The 12,471-nt window shown below is 39.6% G+C and overlaps 1 long non-coding RNA gene across 1 annotated transcript in view; it reads right to left on the minus strand.

Annotated features, from left to right (window-relative positions):
• The window catches only part of LOC111734689, a 194,731-nt gene that overhangs the window by 169,693 nt on the left and 12,567 nt on the right, over positions 1 to 12,471 (minus strand). Inside the window, exon 2 of the long non-coding RNA XR_002778559.1 lies at positions 11,399 to 11,611. This is a non-coding gene — a long non-coding RNA (uncharacterized LOC111734689). The remainder of the gene's footprint in view (positions 1 to 11,398; positions 11,612 to 12,471) is intronic.

A 12,471-nucleotide genomic window follows, 5' to 3' on the forward strand; every position in this document is an offset into this window, starting at 1 on the left:
CCAATAAACCCTAATCAACTTCACTTAGCTGGAGCTCAAAAATGCCTGCAGCCACTCTAATGCTATCTGACACGAGATGAAGTGTGCTGGAGGGCAGGTCAGAATGGCAACGGGCTGTCCTAACCATTTGTGGTTAAAATATCTCTTCTTTGCAAATTTTATGAAGCCTTATGACCTTATGAACACTTTACTTGGGTCACTTATTTACTTTATTCTATGGGATATTGTATTACTATCTATTACTATCATTATTTCATTGCTCAGGTTGTCTCAAGCCAGTAGAGCTCTTTTGAGTTGGTTCCAGTATCCTTTCAACATGTCCCCACCAGTTTTTGAATAATTCCTTATTTTCTGGTCCCACAAGATATTCTAGACTAGCCTTATATTTTCCCTGGCTTAATCCTGAGTCAATTCTACAAGGAACTCACCCTTCCTTCCTTCCTTCCTTCCTTCCTTCCTTCCTGCCTGCCTGCCTGCCTGCCTGCCTGCCTGCCTGCCTTCCTTCCTTCCTTCCTTCCTTCCTCTCTCTCCCTCCCTCTTTTCCTTTCTTTTCTTTCCTTTTTTCTTCTTTCTTTCCTTTTTCTTTCTTTCTTTCTTAGAATGATATTTAGGAAACAAGATGCAAGTGCTAGGTGTATTCATTGCTACAGAAATGTAATGTATAGGAAATATGAGCTAGAAAATATGTGCATATATATTACACATGCATATACAATCTATTTCTGTATCTCATTTGTATATATTAAAAATCATGAGTTTATGCTGATACCTCCTATTTTAACACCACAGCATTCATTCTAACTTTCCCCCTTCCTTATTTATAATTTCTTTCTTCTACTGTGAAAAATGTGGTTCTCATTATTCACAAGGTATTCACTTATTCAATCCTGGTAGACACATAGTTTCAGAATTCCCCATGAGGAACATATTTATCAACTAGATAACAATATTTGTGTACAGTTCTTTTTGTCTTTAGTGTAACAGTATATAGTTAAAATATTGCTTTCCAAAGTTAATTAGCTTAGTTCTTTTCTTTCTGTGCTCTATTTTGGGTTCCCCCAACATCCTGGTTGAATTTAATTAATTACTGAGAGAGAGATATGTGAAACATTCCTATGGTTCTAAAAGTCAGAGCTATATAGGAAGGTATATTCCAAAAAGTGCTACGAATAGGACTGTAGATATCCTTTGCACTGTTCCCCGCCCCCTCCCCACACACACACTTAACAATATAGCCTGGAACCACTTCCTATAATTTCACAGGGATTCTCTATTCCTTTTCACAGATACATAGTACTCCATGAGTGGAGGAATCATAGTTTATTCAATGATTCTGCTATATATAGGCATTTAGATTGTTTCTAATATTGTCCAATTACAAATGTTGCTTCAACAAATAAACTTGTACACATGTATTTTCATATCATTGGACATATATTTTGGGTAGATTTCTATAAGGCAAATTGCTGGGTCAAACAGTAAATGTATACGTAGTTTTGCAAGATATTGCCAAATTTCACTCTAGAAAGGTTGTAACAGTTTAATTTCCTACTAACAGTGTATGTAAATGTCTATTTCCCCAAGCTTTGCCAACAGAACATGTTGTCAAATTTATTAACTAATCCAACAGGTGAGAAATGATATCTCAGTGTTGTTTTCATTGTATTCATCTAATTATATGTGAACATTTTTCGTGTTTAAAGGCCGTTTTTATATCTGTGCGTGTGCGTGTGCGTGTGCACGTGTGTGTGTGTGTGTGTGTGTGTGTGTGTGTGTGAGAGAGAGAGAGAGAGAGAGAGAGAGAGAAGAAGAAGAAGAAGAAGGAGGAGGAGGAGGACGAGGAGGACGAGGAGGACGAGGAGGACGAGGAGGAAGGGAGGGAGGGAGGGAGGGAGGGAGGGAGGGAAGGACGAGCAGGTAGGCACAAAATTGTCCATGAAAGCAAAAGCCAGCAGCAGAAATGGCTGTGAGACTTTTAGATCTGCCTCCTGGGGTGGGCTCTGCCCTCTGGGTTGAGCTCCAGACATAGAGACCTTTGACTTGCCTGTTTTCTCAGCCCTATCCATACACCCAGCACACTGGGTGGATAGAATCCAATTCCTCCCAGAGACTGAGTCCTTGATCCAGTATGGTTAGTGACCTAACCAAGTTGAGTGATCTGATTATTCAAAGCTATGGTTATTTTTAGGTTTCCTGTGTCAATAAAAACTGTTTTTGCAGATGACTAAGAGCAAGCTCTCTGTTTGGTGTGGAAATCATGAAGTTAACAATTAACATGGTCCCTGAGTATCTTTAAGTTTGAGTTTCAGGATTTAGTCCTCATGTTTCATACTGGGAAAGGTCATTCAACTCACCATTTGCAAAGGTCAAATCTGGGGAATGACCTCATGACTGATGGTTTCATGTTCCAGATCATTGTAAATTCCTCTACCTTTCTGTTTGCAAAAGGAAAAGGGAATTTTCCTGAATTAATCACATTTAACAGCTGTTCAGAAAAAAAAAAAATCTCATAGAAAAAAAATCAATCTTATAAATCACAAATTTCCTTTAACTACCTGGGGACCTATACCTGAGGCATCATCTATGGGCATGTGTTCAGGCCGAAAAGGTAGCTAAGTTTCATCCTTTGAGGCTAAAACTTCACTGAAGGCAGCATTTCCGCCACTGTCTTTTTAATACTAGATTAGTAAGAACTAGATTAATTTGAGTAATGGTGCCATTACTATATCTTAATTTCAGTATTTTCTGTTATATCGTGTTCTCTTGAGTCTCTAAACAGAAGATTTATTGTCGTTGTCATTTTAATTTAGTATCATTATCAAAATAACGAGGAAACATTTTACTTTACTACTAGTATCCAAGGCTTGAAGGAGAGTAATGCAATACAAGCCTCATTCCAATCACATAGCTTAACGTGGGCACTCTCACAAAGTGGGTGTGAAAAGGTAGTTTCTTCTCCACATATACAATCTCACCAAGAACCTTAGGCTGACATCCAAAAAACATTCAACTTGCATATAACCTCTATGTTTTAATTAGATGATATTGAGGAAAATTAATCTATCCTCAGGGTTTCCTTTACCCTAAACTGATCATAAATTCATCTATAATTTGGAAAAAAATAGTAAGAGGAAAAATAACAGAGTCTATCACTGACTTCAGATGAAATTCAAGGTCATATTTGTGTACCAAAAAAAAGCTATATATTTTTGTACATCTAAATCTATGTTTCAGTTAATGACAATGAACTATAAACTCAAGTTCACTTTTCATCACAACCTTGGTTAAGAAAGAGAGGCTCTGAATGCAAGCATTAATCATCTCAAAGACCTTTGACTTGTGTGATGGTTTCTTCAAATTTGATGTAAATGAAAGTGTTTCAAAACTTTCCCTTTCCGTACCAAGTGGTATTACTGGCGACTTCTTCACAGCCCTTTGTGGAGAATGAGTTGGTAGCATGTCAATTTGAATGTTTCATAGAAAATAACTTCTGTTAGAGCCCCTGGCACACCAAAATTGCTCAACATTGAAGGAAACAGGGAGTCCATTTTGGAAGGACTTCTAGCTTGAGTGACTATTTTCCTATTTGTAAACTGAAAATCTCATATCAAGGGCAATGGCTTAACCATTAATAATAAAAACACTGGCTCCTCTTATTCTGCAATTCCCTCGTTGAACTTGGTCAATCACAGGTATGATGGCTCAGTGCCCACTGATCCATTCCGACATTCTTCTGGGTTAGATTTTGAAAACAATAACCTCGATTGTCTCAAAAAAAAAAAAAGGAAAGACATTTGAAAGTTGGCACACATACCCCCATAGACACACACATAAGCTATCTTCTGTAGGCACACATACTTTATACACGAATAGCAATGTCTTTACTGGCATAATAAAAGTCTCTTTCAGGTCTTTTCTCTTTAGTGGTTCCTATTTCAGAGCCACACCACAGACTCTTTGTGTCCTAAGTTCACAGGAAGCATCCCAAGCATTCTTGCAAGTCCTGTGGCTTGGCTCATGCAGCTGGGAATAAAAGGTCCCTTGAATACAAATGGCAACGTTGCATTCTAGCAGCTGCCACTCAAGGGTAGCAAACACCACGCAGTTTATGTTTTATACTGCTGCTTTTCGTGCCAAGGGAAAGATGAGAGAAATGTTCTTACTGGAGAGTCCTTTTGGTCTGATTTATGGAGGAAAGGAACAGTTCTTTTGATGATTCCCTATGGCATATAAAGAGTTCCACTTTGATTTTAACTACCAATAATACATGAACTTCTATACCAAGTTATGTCTGATTTTAAAAAATAACAGAATTGAAGAAATGATTCTAATTTTCATGGAGCTACCACTTCTCAGCTTTCAAAACACTGTAATGTGTATTTTAGCAGCAATGGGTTAGATCCTTTGCTATCAACAGAGGCCAGAAAAGAACACTTTGGGAAAGGTCAGCAGGGCATAACTGGAGCTGGAGGAAGTGAGTGACTTTAATTATAGTCCAAGGATGGAGCATATTTCAGCTTTCCACACAAAGAATGCTTTCTTTCTGCTTTTAACAAATGTCACTAAGGCGAGGTGGATAAGTTCTGAAGACTCACAAAGGGATTTGTTGCCAAATTGTAAATCCAAACTTACATGTCATGAATTTCATTACTATATCTCCCATGCCACCGGAACGGCCCATGGCATGGAACGTTTTTTGCTTGGCATAATCACATTGAACACAAAGTGTCTACAGAATTTTATAAGATGAAAAATGGACGTTGAGCTTTATTTTTTTCTTTCTTCAACTTTGTGCATTTAAAATAAGCATGCATACTCAGGAAGCCAAGTGCCTGAAGAAGTTATTAGTGATGTAAGCATAAAGCTTTTCACCCCTGGGTGGTGAGTATAAATCTAAACTGAGTCAGTGGTGATTAAGTATAGACTGATGAGTTGTGTTTTTGTAAAAATAATCTCTCCCCATTGATAGTTACTATTCCACACATCATTACACTGTCACAAAGTCCCACAAGTGAAAGGGAACTTAAAGACAACCTGGTGTAACTTCCTGATTTCATGAACATTAAAAATAAGACTGGGAAAAGATATATGACTTACCCAAGATCATAAGAGCTAGTGATGTCAAAGACAGGAATAAAATCAAGGTTTCCTGACACATATTCCAATATTTGGTCTCTTTAAAAGTCCATGACACTTTATTGAATATTATGGACTATTTCCTCCAAATGCATGAGATGTCTTTTATTTTTTGCAACATAAAAGTAGTTGACTTAGGTGGAAAATGAAGCAAATGTTGGGTAGTGTGTGGATAAGGGGCTATGGAAAAAAGTCTTTGTAGCTACCCAGGTGGAAATATTTTTAAAAGGCTAGGCTGCACATTAGAATCACCTAGGGGAGAGTTCCAGTTATCTGGTGCTGTGTAACAAACTACCACAAAACTTAGTAGCTGAAAACAATGGCCATTTTATCAGATCTCACAATTTTGAAAGACAGGAATTTGAGCAAGGCTCAATCAGGTGACTCTTCTGCTCTATGCAGTGTCAGCTAGGATTACTTAGTGGTATTTAGCTGGCAGCTAGACTGGTTTGGAGAATGTAGGATGACTTCACTCACATGCTTGATGCACTGATGGGAACAAATGGGAATCTGAGCTCAGCTTGTCTTTCTCTCTCTTCCCCCATGAAGTATCAGGGAATCTCTAGTCTTCTTACATGGATGACATCTTACAAGGAAGTTCAGGACTCAATAAGCTCATAGAAACTGCCATTTCTTTTGAAAACTAGGTCCACAACAGGCCCAATGTTGCTTCTGCCATTCCCTATTGGTCAAAGCAGTCATAGGCAGCCCTGACCCACATGGAGAGAAAATATATCCCACTTCTTAATGGTAGGAGTACCAAAAACTTTGTGGCCATCTTTAATATACCACTGTCCATCCACTAACCATCAATTATTTATATTCCTCCCACATAGAAAATACACACCCTTCCTCCCTTGACTTCATCTCATTATAGCACAAGCTCGGACTGGAGATCCAGGATCTCATTTTCTAAATCATGTCCAGGTACAGATAAGGCTAAGCAGATGTGATTCTCTCAATATGAAGACCTGCCAGCTAAAGAGCCCAGTTGTCTTCCCCTTATACCCAATACATAATTACCACACTGAGGTAGATAATTGCAGTAGACATGAAAGTCCAAAAGTGGGGAGCAGGACAACAGGAGTCGCAGAGGAGTAACTTGTCCATAAGAATTCTGAAATAGAGTTGGCCTGCTTGTCACCAGTTCCTTGATTAGGGTCCTGATTTAATGGGTCTAGGGTGGAGCCCCAGCACTGGTATTTTGTGTTGGCTCCTCAGCTGGTTAATGTGTAGCCAGAGTTGGAAACACGGACCCAGGGAGTTCATCTAGCACCCTTAATGTGAAAAAAAAAAAAAAAAAAAAAAAAACGGAAACACTTACTTTAAAAGGTCGCATTTCCTAAAGTGTGTTCTCGTTTCTGGCAGCATCTTATCTCCTTGGATCTTTATTAAAAATGTAAATTTCTGGTCTTGGCCCAGATACACTGAACTCAAACTCCTTTAAACAAGCTGTCCACTTTTCCGAATAATTCTTATGCCACTAAAAGTTCAGATCCACTGGATTCACCTCTTTATAAAAACCCAAGTATATTTTGTGACCTTTTAAAGAATGTGGTAGTATCACACATCCAGGAGTATGTTGATAAATACTTAACCAGCTCTTTGGGGGAAGAAAAAAGCTTGATTTGTAGTATATGCCAATTTCTGTTGTGTAAATACTCCCACATTGGTTGTCTTCAAGCTCAACATGACATCAAAAACGTGTAAAATTCTTGATAATGTACAATCACCTCTCATAAGACAGCACACACTGACTCTAGTACACCACTTCTCACATGTCACATGAAGTAAAAAAATCACCATAACAACACTGGAACAGAAGCTTTGAAGTAAGAACATCTTGGATAAAAATTCAAATTCTGTGACTTATTGGCTGTGTGACCCTGGACAAATTAGTTTTTGCAAGTAAAATGAAGGTAATAATATCACTTCATAGGGTTAAACTGCCTTTCATATACTCCCGAAGCACTATGTATTTCTCCCATCATTAAGGCTCTTCACACTTGCATAACTTAATTGTCTGCCTTCCTCATAAACCTGTGAGCTATATGAAGCAGAATCATTTATTTCTCTTTTGTACTCATATCCCCAGTGATCAGCAAAGTGTCTGGTATTCAAGGGCTCAATAATCACACGTTGACCAAATAAAAAATAACATGTGCCCCACACTCTCCTCCTGTATCCAGGGCAGACATCAATAATAAATCATGACACTTGGATACTGGATGATAAATCATTTGAGAAAAAGGTTCTCTAGGGAGCCGCTGTCAACAAGTGGAACTAGCATATGAGATAAACCTATTTTCAACCCTGCTTCAAGCTTTGCTAATAAAGGATGCTGAGCATCATGGGAAAAAATTAGACCAACCATATCTCAGAAACCAACTTTTCTGATTAAAAATAAAATCATGTTTTATAATTTGCATAGGACTTAGACCCTAATGTCTGAGGAAGAGAGAGGAATAGGAAAATTGGTAATTGTTCCATTCTCCATTAGGCTAATTCCAATCCAAATCATTTTGGTCTCAGCCAAATTTTGCTCCATCAGTTCTAGGCCAAGACAGTGGGGTGAAAGAAGAGGACATGAAGCCAGGCATCAGGTCCCATCCCGGCCACTAGCCTCTGAGCTAGGTCCTCACAGCCAGTTCAAAGTTTAAAAGGGAAAGTAACAGAGAAGCCTTGGACCTCAAGATGAAGGTCCCCACAGTAGATGAGACCTCTTTGAGAGGAGAGCTATAGTGGCCTAGAGGTATGGAAACTTAAATTTGTTCCACTCTCACATTTCACAGGACCTGGTATCTCTCATCCTACTTAGAGTAGTTTATCTGCCTTAGAGATTATACATTACTTGCACATTCATTCAGCAAATAATTGCTGAATTCAAATTGTCTAGGCACTGAATAAAGTACAAAAAAATATATAGTCCTCTCTGTTGAGGAGTCTGCAATCTACTTAGGAAAACAGCATGTATATAAACAACCACAGTTCAAGGTAGAAAGTCACGTGTCATTAAAGAACATAGATGAGGATCTTAAGAGAATTCTGAGACAGCAGGATCTAATTCTAGCTGGGTATGGGAGGCAGGGACTTATGGATAAATAGAGGAAGGTGTGGGGTACAGGTGAGATGCAGCTTGACTAGATAGAGGGTATGGGAAGGGGTGTGATGGAAAACAAAATCGGGTCATCTTAAATACCTGGTTAAGGTAAAGAGCAGAAGACTTTTGAATATGAAATGTAACAGTTATAACAAATACTTCAAGAAAAGTCCCCAGGCAGTAATGGGCAACAAAGACAGCAGAAGGAACAGATTAAATGGGCCATTAGTTAGGAGACTATTATAATAATCTGGAAAGAAGGACCTGGTGTTCAGCAAGAGAGTTAACAGGCTTGAGATTGGAACTGGGGAGCAAGGGAGAGGAGAACTCTGAAGTTCGAGGACTGGGTGGCAAGAAAATCCATTCACCACGCTGTTGTTATGCTCTTGCTATTTGCCAGGCATAGCTCTGGGAGTATTTAGCGCTAAATGAAACAGATTTAGGTCCTGTCTATGGATCTTACAATCTAGTCAGGAAATCAGACCACAGACAAGTAAAAGATTAAACAAATAATCCCAAATGGTGGTAAGTGCTATGATGGAAGTTAACAGGGTGACAGAAAGTGGACAAGAGGAGACCTTCTCAGAGAGGGTGGTCTGGGGTAGATTCTCTGTGCAGATACATTAGGCTCAGCTCAGAAGGATGAGGAGCCTCATGCAGAATGTGGATTGAGGGCGGGGATGCACTCTAGGAAGAGGAAGCTATGTGGCAAAAGCCCAGAGACCTGAAAGAGGAGCGATGCTCGCATGGAACATGGGAGTTAGGAAAGGGAAAGTGAGTTTGAGAAATATTGCAGATGAGGGGCCCGTGGGCACCCAGAGGAAGATATCAAAGCAGTTACTAGAAACACAGGACTTGAGCTCAGAAGAGAGGATCACTAGCATGAGGCAATAAGGGAAGCAATGCATTTGGCAGGAATCGCTAAGGGGAGGGACCAAAGATACACAGGCACATAAGACATGGAAACTGGACAAAAAGAATCCTGGGGTGTGTAGAGTCAGTCCTGGGATTCCTCAGGAGTCACAGGTCCAGCCTGCGAATTGAGCAGAATCGAGGTGGTAGAGGATAGAGAGCTGACAACAGAAGTTCATATGGGGCTTTCAAGTGCAAAGACGATCAAAGAGGAAGTAAGAACAGGGCAGGGAATGAGATCAGGTAGCAGCATCCAGTTCACCCAAAATCACGCCCATTGCACAAGATCAGGGCAGCACTGCTTGATGCCAGTGAGAGCAAAGGAAGGAGCCTTGGGAAACGAGGAGGAAGAGGCTGGGGACAGATACTGCCCAGGTTGAAGGCGGTACGGACGGCCCTGGTGGTGAAGAACATGAACTGCAATTCCCTATTTCATCTGTTTCGTATGAAAGCTAGTCCTGCTCAAGTCAAAATGCAAGATGTGTTCACAGAAAATACTGACCTTTTGTTCTCCCAGGAGTGAATAGAGCAGGGCAAGAGAAAGGAGGTTTTCTGGAAAAATCTACAACTAAATTAATGGCTCAGAAGGCTAGGAGTGTGATGACAGCTGCTCTTTCTCACACTTCTCTTTCCTGTTCTTGGAGGCACTTTCTTTTCCCCTAAGCTTTGCTGATTGTTGCTAAAGAGCAATACAACACAAGCAAACTTTTAAATTTGCAGGAATGAGAAACAGAAATTCCTCTTTGGAACACAGCTTTAGACAACAACAAAGCCACGAGGAGAAGTTTAACAGCATGACGCTGTGGGACTCCCCGAAGACAAGGGTGTACCAAAAGTCACATATCTTTAGAACAGAGGCCATTTTCTGGAATATATTTGGGTATCCACAGGAGGCTAACAAAAGTGGCTGTCTTTGCCTTTCAACCGAAGCACCCTGGTGCACAGCCTGTAATTTACAGATAATGCAGGTCAAGGTTCTGAATTTAAATGATTGGTTTTGCCATGCTTTTCATTTTCACAATGCTCTTTCTCATTCTTACGAAAGTGGAGAAAATAATTTCGCTAAGTGCTTGGTATTTCTGTATCCACATGTGGCCTTGGAGCCTCATCTCAGTACAGATCCTATCACCCAATGAAGCAAAAAGGTTCTATTTCCATATTTTTTCTGAAATCTAATCATTAGCTTTAACATTCTAGAGCAACGGTTCCCAATATTTTGGGCACCAGGGACCAGTGCTCCTATAAGGATCTAATGCCTGATGATCTGAGGTAGAGCTGAGGTGGTGATGCTGGGGCTGGGGAGCAGCTGCAAATACAGATGAAGCTTCTCTTGCTCTCCTGCCGCTCATCTAGAGGATGAGAAACAGAATGCAGCAGCCTTTTCCTTCAACACCTCATCAAAGCTTATATACCATACTGACAAAATAAACACTATGCAGTTCACACCTAATCAACTACTGCCCAATTTTTCAACTGTCTAAACAAAATCATATAGAATTTATTGATTTCCACATAAAGCTAAAAGGTAATACTTTTTCATTCACACATTATTTCACATATGTAAGTTCTTTCTCTAACTAGGTTATAAGGATGATGCACTCAAGGATTATGTGTTTTACTTTTTCCTATGTCAAGCCACAAGACAGTGCTAGATACATTTTTACATAGAGTAACAGCCCAGTTCTCCAGATGTAAGTAACTTCATTACTAAATCCTAAGAAGGGAGAAGTTAGATGAACAGGTGAAATTGGTGAAGCATGCACCCCGCCCCTACCCCCACTGCTGATACAGAAGAAGAAAGGGTAAGGCTCAGAATCATGTTCCAGGGCAAAAACATTGCAAACCAAAAAAGGCCAAGACTCAAGGTCTACATGCAAGAAGAGCTACACCAGAGGTAAGAAGCCCCCTCTACAGCACATGAACCTCCCAGGCCAGGAGCGCTGCAATGTATGACTTCTTCATGGAGCCATGGCTGTTGTACGTCTCGGTAAGGAAATAGCCAGTGAGGCTCCTCGGTGGGAAGTGGAAGCCTGGAGACTTGTGAGGATGCAGGGGAAGAGGCAATTTCTAGAAAGGGCTAGTATATCTTGATTTTATAAAAAGATCATATCCTAAGACTCATGTGCTGAATCACTCAGAATAAGCTGAACAACTCCAGAATCTCAGTGACCTAGCACAACAAAGGTTTCTAGCTCACTCACACTACAGGACCAAAGCAGGTTAGCAGAGGGTTCTGCTTGCCATACTCACTCAGGGAACCAGGCTGACGAAGGCTTCATTTCAGCACGGGCTTCCATGATCACCCAATGGTGGGAAGGGAATTACGGGAACTGTGTGCTGGCTCTTGAAGCTTCCTCTCAGCAGTGACGCACGTCACTTTTACTCACATCTCATTGGTCAGGGAAAATCATGTGGCCACATGCAACTTTCAGAAGGTCAGTGAAGTACAATTCCACCATGTCCCTAGAGGAAAACATTTGTGAACAGCACTAATGACTACAACCTATATCACGGGGAGACAAGCTTACCCAGAGGACAGCAATATACCTAATTCAACATTGAGAAAAATCTTTTCTCCAGAACTGCAAAACTGATTGAAAACTAATGCCTGCTTGATTTCACTTTATCATTGAGGTGCTGCCCACATAGTAAATGAAAAGATTCAGATTTAAAACATTTTAAAAATCTTACTAATCAATTTTATTGCCATAAATAATTAAATGGCAAATTCTCCTTGGATTATCTTCGCAGAATACTGAGTAGGTTCTTCCCTCTTGTCTTCTCTCATTCCATTCATAGAATTTATTATTTGTAAGTATTCATTTTTTAAAATTCTTTATTTAAAATTTAAATTTTTCAGTAGATTATATGGATTTAATTTTTGTACTAATTATAGCACATAAGATTTAAGCTACATATATATCATTGTCTAAATACCATTTGTCATCCTTGGCTCATTTCATAGTAAGGGCTCAATAAATCACTACTACTGCTGATGATGATGATAAAATTAGTTTTCTAAGGCCATTTTCATGAAATCACAAACGTAATTCTGTACATTGGTAGAACCTGATTTAATTCAGTGAATAATTTATGATGATGAACTTGGGTCATAAAAAAAAGTTAACTTCTACTCTATATCCTCTTGTTATAGTAATATAGCTACTGAAAGATAGGCCAGCAAAATCTTTCCCTTCAGAGCATGACAAAAATTGTCAAAAGAATATTACAATAGTGGGAAATGTGCATCAGCTCTGAAAACAAGGAAAGAGCACCATCGGTGTCCCAGGAATTCAAGGCATTTCTGATGGATTGCAGATGGA

The sequence above is a fragment of the Pteropus vampyrus genome, unplaced genomic scaffold (assembly GCF_000151845.1).
Source record: "Pteropus vampyrus isolate Shadow unplaced genomic scaffold, Pvam_2.0 Scaffold15, whole genome shotgun sequence".
Taxonomy (NCBI): Eukaryota; Metazoa; Chordata; class Mammalia; order Chiroptera; family Pteropodidae; genus Pteropus; species Pteropus vampyrus.